The sequence below is a fragment of the Lacerta agilis genome, chromosome 4, assembly GCF_009819535.1.
Source record: "Lacerta agilis isolate rLacAgi1 chromosome 4, rLacAgi1.pri, whole genome shotgun sequence".
In the NCBI taxonomy this organism is placed as follows: domain Eukaryota; kingdom Metazoa; phylum Chordata; class Lepidosauria; order Squamata; family Lacertidae; genus Lacerta; species Lacerta agilis.
Window position 1 is genome coordinate 30,108,961 of NC_046315.1, and position 15,335 is coordinate 30,124,295.

The window sequence follows — 15,335 nt, forward strand, 5'->3', positions numbered from 1 at the left end:
TTTAAATAATGATTTTTAAAAAATACCCAGCCCACAACATGCTTTATGTTTTTAAACTGTGGAGAAATGTTACCTGCCATAATGAGCTTTCTGGAGATAAAGGAAGCAGTGGTTGTTCATCGTGCGAAATCTCACAAGGTAAATGATAACTTTAACACAGCAAAAATAGGATTTCACACAACACCACGGTTGGGATCTGATTCTGATCTCATGTACCTGGGTGCATATAACTGCATTCCATTGAGTTAATTTGGGACTTCACAGCAATTGGGATCAGAGCTTGTTATGCATTTTTGGAACATTTTGTGGCAGACAGTCTCTTTACTACAAGATAGAAAATAGCATTCACAAATAACAGCAATATTCTTTGTCTGGCAAACTTTTTTTTTAGGTTTGACTCAAAATGTGTTTTAAAGCAGAAAAGTGATACATTTCAATAGGCATTGGCCACTGAAATAGAATGCATGTTTCTGGGATAATCACTAAAGCAGTTTTGCATACTTAAAAATGACTGTGTTTTCCCCTTTGGGTTATAAAATGCCAAACAGCTCGGTATGCATAGATATGTGCCATTATTTTAAAAATACATTCCACAGTGTGCATGTGTTTGTTTCTGATATAGAATCCAAGTCAGTTGTCTTGTTCTTACACGTGGACTTTAGTTCTCTATTGACTGTGATGCAAATAACTCAAAGAAATATTCATTCCCCAGGGTAGTGTGTATTGTCACTACTAAACTGGAAGTTGAGGATCTACAGAACAACTCTAAGGTGGGGCTGCCTAATAGGATACAGAACGTTCCTAGAGAGGCAAGGTCACTGCATCTCCAAATGTAATGGAAAGCCTAACAAGCTGCCCCTTTCAAACCTCCTGTTCCTGATCACCTTTCTGTAATGTGACCATTTTGGTAACGGCCTGTGTCCTGTCTTGAGCCTCATATTTTGAGCTCACTGTGTGAAATCACAAAGTGTGTGAGTCTCTAAACTTAGTGCCAGACCCAAGATTATTAGACTGCAAATAAATAGGATTTATGTTCCACATTTTAGTATTGTAATACTAATTCACATAGCCTTAAATGAGAGGCCAGTTAAGAATACTCTGCATGCAAAAGTGATGCTGGTCATAGCTTTCTTAGTTTTTTAAAACTTTTCTTCAACAGGAAATATTTCTAGATTTCTTCTTGCCATTTCTGCCTGTCTGGGCTGGGTTGCTGCTTATTTTTTTATCTCATTTCTAGCCTTAAAATTGTGCTCATGATTGTTGCTATGTGCCAGGCAGCATGCATGCAGGTAATGTATATGTGGAACCTGTGGAGCCATGTCCAAATGTACCTCAATATGACGTATTAACAGCAGCGAGAAAATCCAGACATAGCAGAAAAAAATTCTATTGTTTGTTGAAATATTAGCAAGGGACGTTTAACCAGTCTTTTCAAAATATATTTCTGCATTTTGGCTATACTGACACTTGAAGTTGTTCAGCATGTTCACATAAAATTCCATAGAATATTTCACAGCACAATTAAGTTGCAGCTGTATTTCCTTCTCCATGTGTACCACGCATGTTAACCAGACATGAATTGGCACTTATGGGGAGATTTCCATCACTGTCATATAGGGCTCCCCCTTGTTGCTTGTGTTTGACAGTAATTTAATCTCCCTGTTCTGAGTTCACAAATTCTTTAATCTGTTTGCTATCTTGTCTCATCCCTGCAGCAATTTTATTAAACTGAAAAAAAGAAAATGATATTTGAGCACAGAAGTGTCTTTGCAGAAAGCCTTAGGTCCTGCTTGGATGATTTATAGTACTTTATAATAGAAAACTCTCTGAATAATATCATACCAAATGCCCGTATCACAAATCCAAAATAGCAATTCTTGCAATGGTCAAAGCACAGCCACCAAGACGAGTTGCTTTGCAGAGTTGCAAGGGCTGCCAAAACTGTAACTTCAACAGCTAGAAAGCTATATACAAAACTGAATTCAAGACAAAAAAATAAATAAATAAAAATCGTTCCATCAGCACCTTAGAGACCAACTAAGTTTGTTCTTGGTATGAGCTTTCGTGTGCATGCACACTTCTTCAGATACACTGAAACAGAAGTCACCAAACCTTTATATATAGTGAGAGAGTGGGGAGGGCTATTACTCAGAAGGGTGGCGGGAATGGGTGATTGGCTGATATCCCTCTGAAACTTAATCTGTGCATCTGCTTGTTTACTAATTCTCTAAGTCAGAAGGAGTTTTTGCTACTGAAGGGTTAATAGGCAACAATTAAAAGAGGCATTAAGGTGCTAGAGGTTGACTCTCTGAAATGCCATAGTAGGTTGGCAGCATTCTGTTCCTTAAATGGCAGACCTAAACGTTTCAAGTTGCAATGTCTTGGAACCATGGTTTGAAACTAATAGGGTTGTGAGCAAGATTCAACAGAAGCCTAAAGCCCAAACCAAATCTGAACAATTCAGGCAGACCCGAACTTCAACTGAGTCAGATTTGACAACCCCAGATAACCCCAGATCAGTCTGCCTATAGTAATCCAGGGCTGTCAGGGTTGGGACTATTGGACAGGAAAAAGAGGCAGGCAGCTTCTGCAAAGGACACTCCAAGACTGTTTGCAAGAGGGCTTTCAAACAGCCCCGTGCTGCAGTTTGACTGCATGTGCTTCTTCCCAGCAGGGGAACACATGCATGTGCAGTCCAACTGAGCTGAATTGAACCCTCCACTCAACAACTAGTGAGTGGAGGGTGTATTCTAGCTAGGTGTAGGGGTCTGTTTTGCCAGCATATGACCTGCATGTTACCTGCAGACCCCAGTAGGATTGACAGGGACTGGCTGAGTCTGCAGAGGTCCCAAGGTGGGAAGAGGAGGCCTAACCCAAAGACTGGGGGGCATGAGGAAAGGAGGAGAGAAGTTATGATCCTAATGGTGATTCCAAGAGCTGACACAAGAACTGGTTTGGGAGATAGCAAGGGAGATGGGTCTGGCAGCCAGATAAGTGCCAGTCATGGAGTGAGAGGATGTGGCGGCATTGTTGTTGGCGGCTGTGGGGAGAGCTAGGGCCTGAACCACACTAAGCTGAGACATGTTGGAAGATACTAATCTTTTAGAAATAAAATACTGACTGGGAAAATATGAATCTTGGATACTGGCTCTGATCGCAGAAATAAATTTGAGTTCTGCTAGTAGTTGAAAACAGCTACTTTCCTTTCAGTCTATTTTATTTATTTATAAGCCACCTTTCTGGACTAAGTCCGTGTCTCATATCCACACAACCATGTACCGGTATCTATCCACACATAGGTACATGCATACCATCCCATTCATGCACATATTTTTTCCTATCTCCCTCTTCTGATCCCCTCATCGGTCCATCCATTTTAGGTCTCTTTGAGATTAGTTTCTCAAAAGCTTCCTTTCAATATGAACAAGCAGAGCAATTATTTTCTCTCACAGAGAGACCTATGATTGCAAGAACACTGCAAAAACGAACTGATATATAACATGTTAGTAGATTGTGTTTTAAGTCTTAAAAAGAAAAGTGTGTGTGTGTGTGTGAAATTTGAGATCAGCAAAGGAACTTGCTGAAGAAGAACTATAAGGTAGATTTGTGTCAGATTTAAGAAGCGGCTCTTATTTACACTTTTTTTAAGGATGGCTAGCCTTACGTTTCTAGGGAAAGGCAAATTGCATGCAACTCTCATTTAAATGTGGAACTAAAAAGGAAAAAAAGCAATATCCTACTTATTAAACCAATTACTGCCATCCATTGCTGTTCTTCTCATGTTGAAAAACTACCATTTTCTGACACAATGGGAGAGGCTGTGGAAGGAAGACATGAGATTCACAGCTTGTATCAACTTAAGGGAAAATGTCATGAAAATGACATATAGGTGGCACTATAGCCCAATTAAACTATCTAAAATGTTTAAAAACCAGTCACCCTTGTGTTGGAAATGCAAAAGTGGCATGGGAACGTACTTCCACATGTGGTGGGAATGCGATATAATTAAGGAATATTGGGGAAAGGTTCATAATGAATTAAAAAAACTTTTGAAAATCTCTATTAAGAAGAAACCAGAAACCTTCCTCTTGGGAATACTACCTCCAGAAATTAAATCAGAGAAAAGAACGTTAACAATGTATGCCCTTACAGCGGCCAGAATTCTCTTAGCAAGAAATTGGAAGAACGAAAATAATCCCACAATATATGATTGGCAAGCTTTAATGACAGAATATATGCAGTTAGCGGTAATGACGGGAAGAATGAGAGGTCAATTCAATCAAAAGACACAAAAGGAATGGGAAGGCTTTATTGACTATTTAAACCAGTACAATAACATCAAAATTTCCTGGCAATAGAAAGGTGAAATCTATATATACGTATTGAATATCAATATATTACTAGAAAGTAATAGAAGATCAAGTTGGATGTATCAAGACCTGTGTGAGAAAGAGGGTTAAGATAAAGAAACAAAGAGTGCAAACGGAAGTCAAGTGTATGTAATTGTATTGTAATAATGTTGTAAACAGTAACCTTAATCTAGACTTTCTACTTTTTTTCTATTTTCTTTTTTTTTCTTTTTTTTTCTTTTCCCAATTTTTCTTTCCCCTTCCCCCTCTCTCTACTTTCTTTATAACCTTTTTCCGTTTGTCTTCTGAACCCCCTTTTAGGATTAGCTCTTCTTTTTAAATACCATCAAATTATGTATGGGTTGTATCTTTTTTTATGTGTGCTTCGAAACTATTGTATATTCTGTCTTTTGTTGTTTAATAAAAAAAGAAAAAGAAAAAAGAAAAAAAGAAAAACTACCATTTTCTATGTTCATTTTTATGCTGCATTTGTGGCATGGGCTTTCTCCAGAATGAAATAGAAACTTTTTTTTTCTATTTATTGCTGTTAATTCAAGGAAATTTACCAGATAACATCCAATCTGTTTTAGAAATATTAGTGACCTTTTCAGTACGTAACTTTACTAAATATCAAAGTATTTGGTAAACAAATAAATAAAAAGATATCAATATACCTCCTATTTTACAGTACAGCATATATGAGATTACAGTAAAGGAAACTGGCAGATAATTGAGGATGAGAGTTTGTGCCTTAAAATCCTCATGGAAATCTGGAGCAGTTATTTCATTTTAATGTGATCCAAGATACTGTACTCAAAACAAAACAAAAAAACACACAAATAATCCCTTACACTAATTTTATTTCAGAAGCTCTCACCACATTCCCAAAATATTTGCTGTTAGCAATATTAATGCTTTCTATAAGAATAGTGATAAAACCAGTTTCTTGTTATATTGAAAGTAAACCAAAATTATTTTTAACTTGTTTTCATCTGTTTTTCTCTGCTATGAATTGTGATCCCTTTCACAGTTCAGTGTTGATTTAAACTGGAACATTAGAAGCTGCCTTATATTGAGTTAGACTGTTTAGTCCAGTATTGTTAACACTGATGGGTAGCATCTTTCCATGATGTCCAACCAGTATTTTCCAGACCTACTTGAAGATGCCAAGGATTGAACCTGAGATCTTTTGCATGCAAGGATGTGCTCTTCCATGGAACTTTGGCTGTTCTCCTTGGATCGATTTTGATTTCAATACAGTGGTACCTTGGTTTAAGAACAGTCCTGTTTAAGAACGATTTGGTTTACGAACTCCGCAAAACCAGAAATAGTGTCCTGGTTTGAGAACTTTACCTTGGTCTAAGAACGGAATCCGAACAGTGGAAGGGCACTGGCAGTGGGAGACCTCATTAGGGAAAGCGCACCTCTGTTTAAGAACAGTTTCGGTTTAAGAACGGACTTCTGGAATGGATTAAGTTCATAAACCAAGGTACCACTGTAATCAAAAGTTTTCTTTTAGATCGGGGTCAGCAACCTTTTTCAGCCGTGGGCCGGTCTACCGTCCCTCAGGCCATGTGGTGGGCCGGACTATTGGGGGGGGGGGGGATGAACAAATTCATATGCCCCACAAATAACCCAGAGATGCATTTTAAATAAAAGCACACATTCTACTCATATAAAAACACCAAGCGGGCCCCACAAATAACCCAGAGATGTATTTTAAATAAAAACACACACTCTACTCATGTAAAAACACCAAGCAGGCCCCACAAATAACCCAGAGATGCATTTTAAATAAAAGGACATATACTACTCATGTAAAAACATGCTGATTCCCAGACCATCCGCGGGCAGGATTGAGAAGGCGATTGGGCCACATCCGGCCCACGGGCCTTAGGCTGCCTACCCCTGTTATAGATAGAATAAGTGCACTTCAGAAATCAAAGCTACCGTTTAGTATAAATGTTTTTTAGAATTAAAATATTGGGTCATTAAACTAGTAGCTTTACACCAACATGATCAAAATCTTCATTTGAATGTTTAACATTATATCACAATTACAAAAAGCTGAATTTTCATTAAAAAGTGATGCTGATATTTGGTCTGTGGAACACTCACAGATTATTATTTTTTTGTCAATATTGGGACAGACCATTTGTAATCCAGTTTAATATGGCAATTTTCTAAAAGATGAAAATGTTAAAATCAAGTCATATTTCTTTTGTCTTAGCAAAACAGAGTATATTTAAATGAAGGGCTGGGCTGGACTCCATTGCCTTGGCTGCTGTTGCAGTACTGCTTTTGCTGCCACCCCTCAATGAAATGCAGAACAAATTTGCTATTGCTACCCAGCTGCCCAAATGGTTGCATAGAGCTGCTACCCCACCCAACTGTGCAAGCACATAATGCCACCATGTTGCCTATGGTGATATGTGATCCAAGTAACTGTTGCCATCTCTCAAAAAGTAGTGATGGCCACCAGTTTGGACATCTTCAAAAAAGGATTAGAACAATTTGTAATTATTATACTAATTAAATTTCTATTCATGAGGCTGCCCATGTTGTAGACAGTATGCCTCTTAAATGTCAGTTGCTGGGAATCACAAGTGGAGAGAATGCTGTTGCACCCAGGTGCTGTTTTCAGACTTAACATAAGCACCTGGTTGGCCACTGTGAAAACAAGTCCGTTCACCTTTTCCATCAGGCAGCATTGTGGCCAGGCATCTAGGCCCCTTCAGTGACCTGCCGGGGGGCGGTGATTGATGCCTTCCCCCATGCTGTCCTGGCCATGTCACTGGCGCTGGGCGGTGCCACGCCCAGGGGTTGCTCTGCTGTCAATTAGCTCTGGTGGGGTGGCGTGGTCATGGGAAATTTAAATTGTGGTGTGGCTGGGGGGCCCTCCTCTTTCACCCTTCACCGGATCCCAATGGGAATCCCTCGGGGTGCCCCAATTGATGTAAGGCATAGGGCTCCCCCTATTGGTGGTTTACTCTTATGTGGACTCCTTACAGTTGGGTAGGAGTCAAGATGTAGCCTGGCTTCACCCAATGCCTAAGCCAAACCACTCACATCTGTAACCAATAAAGTTGTGGCCTATTTAAACCCATAAACCTAAATACTTGTGTCCTTGTATTTATTACCCACTAGGGAACTGCAGGTCATGGGGCCTTGACAAGCAAGTTGATGCTCTAGATGGGCAGTTGGCCTGATCCAGCAGGCTCTTGCGTTCGTATGCCACCTCTATCCCAAATGTCACATACTGCTTCTATCCAAAGCAAGTGTGCTTCTGTTGTTGTCCACAATTTTGCTCAAAGTGGGCGCCTGATGCACCAGGTGATTCTAGGACATCCAGCAATCCTCTGCGTGGGTGGGTGAAGCAGGAAGAATGGTCCATGGTCCATGTTCTTATTCCAAACTACTGCTGGGTGAGCTCTCTTACCACATGTGGCATTCTAAGAGATAGGTATTTTCTTTAATATATAGTGGAAAAGCAGACTGTCCTGACAACTGTGCAGTCAGAATAAGAAAAATACAGTACAAACTTTACTTTATTAAGAAACTTGTAGAAGCTAAACAACTATCAAATTCATTGTGGCATAAGACTACAGTTGACTTTATTAGAAATCTGCGGTGTAATTTTAGCCTCCATAAATTAGTTTAATTCTCTTTCAAAACCATCCAAATTGGTAGCCTTTATTACATCTCGTTGTACTGAATTACATAGTTTGCCTATACATTGGATAAAGTATTTTTATCTGTGTGTGCTCATTCTCAATGTTTGCTGCAGAGTGTGTGATTTCCAAATGCCCAATAGAGATCGGGTATACTTGGCTAATTCTTATATGCATGTTAAAGACAAAAAATGGTGGCAGTCTGTTTTTCAAATTGGGGAGTTTTCAGTATTAGAGGAAAGCATGCTAGCTGCACATAAAAAACTGAACCCAGGGCTATGTACAAAGTTAGCTGCTACATTATCCCTATATGTCCCTGCTTTGGGGATATTGTCATTTATCTAAAAGCTTGGCGTATAGAATATTTTCGAGAGAAATCAGATTGGAAAGGGAGAGACTATGATTCTTTCATGACTTGCCATGTGGGGCTGTTACGAATTTCTGTACAACATAGCCAGTTCCAAACATATCAAATTACAGCTGCCCAGTTATAGAATTTCCTGTTCTGGCTGCTTGTAATTTATTTTTGTCTTTGGAATCTCAATGCTCTTTATTCTTGGTATCATTCCATGCTATATACAATTGTTCCATGTTTCAATTTAGAATTCATAATTTAATTGGATGAGCTGTGAACCTCTAGCTATTTGAACTTCTCATAGTACCACTGACATGGAAAAGTTGGCTGTCACTTCCTGAATGATCATCATCTCCAATTCAGACATATTTACATTAAAGCTAAATATAGTGCTGTAAACTTCTTAGATATTTTAGTTCACTGTGTGTCCCTTCGCAGAGGAAAGCAAAAATGTTGTGTATAAAAAGAACTAGAATTCCCCCCCCCCCCCTTTATTGGAAGTCTGAAGTACAGGAAAATCTTTGACACTGTGCCCTATACACCCAAGGGAGAAGAAGCCACACAAATAACTTTCCCAGTGTTTTCAGGGCCTGACTTATACATGAAGTTAATTGTGAGATGGCTTCCTAAAATATATTATTAAAATGTATTTTTAAAATGTAAGCATAGGAAGCGGGGTTCTTTTTGAATCAGGATGACAGTGTGCAAGTAGGAGATATTTAACTCTTCCTGCCGTAACAAAAGTTGACGCTTCTCTGACACAGTAACTAGTGCTAGAAAAAACTCCCGTTTGCATTGATGGGGGGCTTCCTCCCCCCCCCCAAACTGTACCACAGGGTGATTTTTGTCCCTATTGCAGCAGGGAAAGGTTAAACCTCTCCTTTTGTGCTGTGGCTCCAATTCAAAATGGACCCCCATTCTTACTAGTAAATGAAAAACCTCACAGGGAACAGCAGGGAGCACCTTTAACATTATGTGCAGAATTAGACCCCCCCCCCCATTTCAAAAAAAAAAAAGAAGGAGCTGAAATCAGGGAAAAGTTTACAGGTGATTAAAGTGGCCCTTGTGTTAGTCTGAATGTCATTTAGGGAGCCCTTCGAATGTATGAATTGTGATAGGAAATTGTGCAACAGTTTGGAGACGTCTGTTTAGTTTCCCCTGCCTGAATCCTCCAATGGAACTGCCATACTGATAGAAGACTGTGTACTGCAGACAATACCAGGAAAAGGCAAAGTTTGCTTGCTTTTTGTGCTTTGATAAATGAGTAATAGAAGCCCCCCACCCCCCAATATTATGATATAGATTTCCTATCTGGAATAATGTCATATTTATTACTAGTACTGGCACTGTGAACTGGTACTTTCTAATTTGCCCACCAGCATGCTCTTACTCTCATAATAATCTAGACGAGAGCATTCAGTATTTCAGTCCCTTTGTAGCAGGTTCCAAACAGGAGTAGGGCTAGTAGAGCTATTTTCCCAGCTCAAGATACTGATCAAACATTTCAAGTATTCAAAGCACAAGAAGCTCCTGAAAAGATTTATAGAATTCATTGCAAACGCCCGGGAGATTTGCCATTTGGACGGTCCTTTATACCATTTTGAACTTCATCTGTCGATATTTCTGTTTCAAATGGAACTTTTTGTTCTGTAATCTGTGGGGGTTTTCATTTTTCCAAAAAGCTATGTATTCTAAACTATGAAATTCTGTCACTGTAGAGATTCCTAGGGGTGCAAAACTTTGTTGTTGATGTTGACAAATGTTTCTCTTACTGCTTTTTATAATTGATTTCTTCTGAACAGTTGAGGGTATAATGGCTGGGGCATTAGTGGGATAGCATATTTTTGAAAGCATACAGTTGGCTTTCTTTCCAAATTAAAAAAAAAAATCATTGGGCACATGAGAGAGTTGCTAGTGCCTAGAGATGTGGTAATGTTGCCAAGTTGCACATGAATATCTTCGGCTTAAGCTTTTGTTTCTTGGGAAGTACCAATGATCAGTTGTTGTTGAAGAGATTTTAGCATCTTTTCCAGGATGATCTGCTGAGAGGGCTGCTTTGGTTTTCATCATCTAGGTAATGGCCTTCCTCTAATATACTCTTTAAATGACCTAGGGGAAGAGTGTCCTTTTGTCATTTCTTTCAAATTTCTGCTATATATGCTTACTGATAAATTTGGAAGAGGTTTCCTTTTTAGCTTTTAGGAGAGAAATCTCCAGATGGGGACCCAAATGCTGACATCCTGTGCTTTGTAGATAATGTTGGATAGAGGTTGGGGGCGGAGGGTGATATGACATAGGTATCATTCATCTCGGATGTTAGAAATCTTGCTATTCCTATTACAAACCAGTTCAGAACTACTTATCCAGCATTGTGGAAAATGAAACGTAGCATCTGCACAATTTATGTTTAATCAGCTGTGTATTTGTTCACTCCTTACAGAAGAATATAAGTTATTTTTTAGATATGGTTTGTTGATTAGAGCTGGTTCATGTGTGTTTCTGCTTTACATGTGCAGTTCAGTGTCAAGCACCTTTATTCAGAATTAAGTTCTATTGAGGTTAACACAGCTCTTTGTGTGCTGTCTTGGGAATAAGCCTCATTGAAATCTGTGAGACTTAATTCTGAGTTAACACACATAGGATTGCACTGTAAACGCCCCAAAATGTTTTTATATGGGAACAATAAACTATGCACGGAATGTATAATACATTAAAGACTATTTCAAAGTAATATATTTGTGTGTAAGAGAATTAGCTACCAAAAATATGTGAAAAAGCAAAAGGTATTTGTGTACCAACACATTGCACCTCTTCAAGTAATTCAGGTTGTTTCTGATTTCTTTTCACTGCCAAATATTTAATTAGTATTATTTTCTTTTGAATTTGTATAGTATTGCCTTCTTAAGTTTGGAAAATTCATTTCCCCCCCTAAATAAATATAATTGGGTTTTGTGTATGTATTTTACCAAGTTGCAAATGGTTGTACATTTATTTTGTACAGACGTCTAAATTAATGTAGCAATTTGTAATATGAAAGTGCTTGAGGTGCCTGTATCAGAATAATATTTTGATGATGTTATCCTCCATGTAATATTTGTTCCACTGTCCAGTAATAAACGATTGAACAGTTATACTCATGATTGCACATGCTGCTTTTTGGGGGGTGGGTATGAGATTCATTTAGTAAATGATAAAATCCTATATCCTCACAGTTGTTATTGTTTTAAGAATGAATTTTTGAAACAATATGCTTACTGTGTTTTAAATTAACCTATGTCAAAATCTGGGTGTTGTTAGTCACACTACTTTAAACTTATATCCAATTTCAAATCAGTAAAATGCATTTGCTTCCTTGTGTTGGACTTGACTGTCTTGGACTTCCTTGTGTTAGACAGTTGACCCAATCCATAAGACATAAGGCACTGCCTTATAGTGAGTCAGGCTGTTGGTTCTCCTAGTTCATAACTATTTGCACTGACAAGCAGTGGACTCCAGGGTTTCAGACAGGGGACTTTCTGAGCCCTACATAAGGCACCAGGGATTGAACCTGGAACGTTTTTCACAGTCTTTCCAGTTAAACTTACAGGTGGGTAGCCGTGTTGGTCTGCCATAGTCGAAACAAAATAGAAAATTCTTTCCAGTAGCACCTTAGAGACCAACCGAGTTCGTTCTTGGTATGAGCTTTCGTGTGCATGCACACTTCTTCAGATACCAATACTTCTTCAGATACAGTTAAACTTAGTTATGAAAGCAGTGCTGCTTAACTTAGTTGCAGCTATATTGTATTGGTGTTGGTGAGTCTTAATCATAACAAACTAGCTGGTTTGGAGGCAATGTAGTGGCAATGCACTCTCAATAACATCATGAATGGAGATTTGCTGCCTTTCAATTTCTTCTTTTGCATATTTAAAAGTGCTTCCAGACAGGAGTTTAATATGGCAAACAGGTTGTTCCTATATCATAAATGGTTAGTTGCCAACAGTCCCCCCACTTAATCTTACCATACATTATGAGGAAAAGATTAAATGGAGGGAGATTAAATGGAGGGAGGAATATCACCCATCCTTTTGATGCGAACAATGTTGTATGGACACTGTATGCATGAGGAGCACAATAAACCCTAGTCTGGAAGCCACTAAGTCCCACTAGGTTGAAAGAGACTTACACATAAGGATACATGAGATTATAGGTTGGGCCATGAATATTGATCAGTAGGTGAAGCAGAAGGCCTTTAAAATGTACCATGGAAGTGGTAACAGGTTCTGTGAAAACATACACACAAAAATGTTTTTATAGAGTCAATAGTGGGAGAAGAATAGTGTAAAAGTAAAGGTTTTAAACGAAGTACATTTTTTACTGGATTTTTAAAAACAATTATTGTGTACTAATGGGAAGTAATTATAACTGAAAAAAGACTGCACAAATATATTTTACACTTCCCTTGACAAATCTTGATGTATAAACGTGGAAAACACAAGAGCTGAAAAACACAATTGCTTGTTGCCAGTCCTTGCACATGTTTTGCAATCTCAATTTCAGATATATCCATGTAATTCTAAGGGCAGCTATCTATGGTTGTTTTCAATAAAATTTGAGATTCTCTAGGATCTAATAAGAATATTAAATTGGTATTTTGAAAACTACAGGAAGCCTTAAAATGATATATTCTATTCATGGTCTCTATCACATTTTATTAAAAGATTTTCCAGAGAATCTCCTAGTAGGGGTTTTTCCCTATCAGACACCAGTACAAATAGTTATGCTACGGGCATGAGTAAAACTGTAATTAAGCTGTTAAATAGAAAGTGTGCTTAGATAAGGTGAGATAGTCCAGACATAAAAACCCAAGGCTAGAATAGAGCTTCATTGGGTTTGACTTTGAATTATGACCATAAAAATAATGGGGAGTACCTTGCGTTGGTGAGTTGATGGTTTCTAATGATGCAGCAGAATAATAAACAACCCAGTACTGAGTCTACTTGCATAGCCATACGAAACATTTCAGTTATATATGGTTATTCAGTACAACATAGTCTGGATATTTTAGGTGAATAGCCATATGATAATTGAGTAATGTATGGCCTATAGCTTTATCAATATCTTCTAGTATAATAAATGTGTTTGTAGTGTTAGGTTGACAGTCATACTGATACGAGGTTTATGCACATCTTAATGCACTACATTTGGTTGGCTAAGAATGTTAATGACCACTTTGCCAATGATGGGTTGATTATGGTTTTGGCTGACATATTTTGCCTGTAATGAAGAGGCAATTTGAGGGTTGCACCACAGGCTATGATCACACATGGAACTGCCACCATAAAAATGGCACCTCTATTGTAAAGTTGTTTCGAAAAATGACCTCCAGGTTGTTAGTGTAGTTCTGCTAATGCTATAACATGGAGGCAGCAGTGCAGACAGGGTGCCAGTATTTACAGCATTGTGTCAATGAGGCTCATTCAGAATAACTGTCCAACATTGCTGTAAAAGAATTAACAGCTGTTGCTTTGCACCCAATCCATAATTGCAAAGAGGGTGAATTTAAGATAAGAACAATTAGCCTATAGCTCAGTACACTTTCCAAATCCCACCATACATAAGATGGCTCATTCAGACCAGACAATCCTTTTCATTGCTCAGCTGGGCATAGGCTATTATTTGTGTGTGTACGCGCGCGCACACACACACACAATTATTTAGTCATATGCATATTTTAAATTTTTTTATTATGCTCCTGATGCCGCTGTTGGAAGCATGATACGATGTATATTCATGCAGATTCTTAAGTGCAGTGGAATGTGTGTTTATATATATATATTTGTAAGTGTGTGTATATATATATTGTCTGTGTGTATGAGAAACAGATGCACTGTAGGCAGATAAAGTAGATAAATATAGATTCAAATAGAAGCATAAGTGTATAAATATAGACACTATATGGAGTGAAGGCAGGCAGATCAGCACAGTTTCATTATTACTTGTATTCTGTATAATAAAAGAGTAGCTGACATTAAAATGACTGACTGAATGACACTGTCAGATTGCAGAAGACGCAGTGTAAGGTAAGAAAATAACCTTTCTAGCAGTTTGAAGAGCAATTAAGCAAGAAGATTCAGTGTCTTTCATTATTTGCTTAATACATTTCTACTGGATTTTATTTTTGCAATTGGAGAGCAGAAGCAAAACATGAATTCTTACTATATCCTAAAATAAATTTCTAAATAAATTAAATAATTAATAATAACCCTAGCTTTGTAACATTGTGTGGGGCAGCTGTCCCATTTCTTGAAGTATAGATTTCTCAATTTTTTGCTTCTACTGATCACCCGGTAGGCTTTACCACAGAGTTTTAGATGGCAATTGATGAAGAAAATAAGGTAGAAAATTATGCATTTGTTAAAAGGGGGGGTTTATTGGATGTCTGATAAAGCCTCTGTGTTGTGTGTTTTGTGAGTTTCCAAGTGTTGTGCTTATCATATTTTGATCTAGTCACATCTGCTCTTTGGATTTGCTACTATGAAATGGTATTGGACTCAAACAATGAACCGAGCTGCATTTTGCTAGAGTAGATTACTCTTGTAAAATAACCACCACATTAACTTTTATCATCTTTATTGATTTCTACTTTCCTCTGTTACTTTCTTGGACAACAATGACAATGAATGTCTGAATCTAAATTGTCCACACTTGCATCAATTTCAAACAGCCTGCTTCTCACGCGAAGTCTTGCGCATGTAAAAACCAATACTTTTACTCTATTTCCCCTAAAAACATAATAAGTAACAGAGAAAGATTCTGTGCATTTAAACATGGAACAAAATCTTAGTTCAGGTGAGACCTTGAGTGTTTTTAAAAGCCTTGACTGTACCATTGCAAGTATCTCAGTGCCATTAGCACACCTGAGAACTGCATCAAATAGCGGAGCTTAGTTGAAAGTATGGTTTGGGATGAGAATTTTGC

The 15,335-nt window shown here is 38.0% G+C and overlaps 1 long non-coding RNA gene across 3 annotated transcripts in view; it reads left to right on the forward strand.

Moving 5' to 3' along the window:
- LOC117045467 overlaps positions 1–15,335 on the forward strand; it is a 416,601-nt gene that overhangs the window by 190,155 nt on the left and 211,111 nt on the right. The gene's annotated exons all lie outside the window — the stretch shown is intronic.